General features: G+C 46.8%; 1 non-coding gene across 1 annotated transcript; it reads left to right on the top strand.

Annotated features, from left to right (window-relative positions):
• On the top strand, positions 1 to 191 carry LOC130310459 (U2 spliceosomal RNA). Its single transcript, XR_008858971.1, has one exon. It is a non-coding gene; the product is annotated as a U2 spliceosomal RNA (small nuclear RNA).
• The last annotated feature ends 894 nt before the right edge of the window (positions 192 to 1,085 follow it).

The raw sequence follows: 1,085 nt of genomic DNA, 5'->3' as shown, positions 1-1,085 counted from the left end.
ATCGCTTCTCGGCCTTTTGGCTAAGATCAAGTGTAGTATCTGTTCTTATCAGTTTAATATCTGATACGTCCCCTATCTGGGGACCATATATTAAATGGATTTTTGAGAACGGGGGCCGATTTCGAAGCTTGCTTCCGTCGCCCTATGCATTGACCCGATATGGCAGTATCTTCGGGTACAGTGCACCACCCCCTTACAGGGTTAAAAAGAAAGATTCCTACTTTCATTGCTACCTGCTTGCTGGCTAGCCAGCTAGCCAGCCCTGTGGGCCTTGCTGCTGCTGCAGCCAAAAAAAAAAAGGTGGTGCTGCTGCTGCTTCTGCTGCTTCTGCTTCTGCTTGTGTCTGGCCGCTGTTGGAGCGTCCAGGCACAGGACTTCTGCTGCTGCTGACTAAATGGCCTCCTTAATTGGATCATTTGAGTAGCCAGCACACCTGTGCAGGTAGGGCATGACATGATAGGCAGCTGCCTTGATAGCGGGTGGGTGCTGAATGTTCCTAATTGACAAAATAAGATTAATGCTTATGAAGAAATATAAAATCTCATCCCTTCCCCAATATCGCGCCACACCCCTACCCCTTAATTCCCTGGTTGAACTTGATGGACATATGTCTTTTTTCGACCGTACTAACTATGTAACTATGTAACATAACATGGGGGGGGGGGGGGGGTCTCCTGGCTGTTCACACAGGTGTGTCATTGCTGTACATTGACCATGCATTGCTTCTGTGGTATTGCAAAGGCAAAGACAAATGCTTCCAGCCATCCATTGCACTAATGGATTGGTCATCAGCTGGCTGTCTATGTCCCGCATCAATATAGACCAAAGTACAGAGGGTTAGGCTATGCTATTGTGCACCTACCTGATGCATCAGAAGGTGCGAGGCCCTTGCTAAATTCTGTGCACAGACTTTGAGATCTATACTTTAGACTGTATCTAAACCTGCTCCAACATGGACTGACATTCTGGCCTACTTTCAGCCGATGCGACTTGTCTGTCGCTGAACAGTCGCTTTTTATGTATTCAGCACCTATGTATAATGTTGTAAAAATGCTCTAGAAGCTAAAGTCGCAGAAATGTCACAC

This window comes from Hyla sarda, unplaced genomic scaffold (assembly GCF_029499605.1).
Source record: "Hyla sarda isolate aHylSar1 unplaced genomic scaffold, aHylSar1.hap1 scaffold_157, whole genome shotgun sequence".
Classification (NCBI taxonomy): Eukaryota; Metazoa; Chordata; class Amphibia; order Anura; family Hylidae; genus Hyla; species Hyla sarda.
The sequence above is the reverse complement of the archived record's forward strand: the minus strand, read 5'-3'. Positions and strand labels throughout refer to the sequence as shown.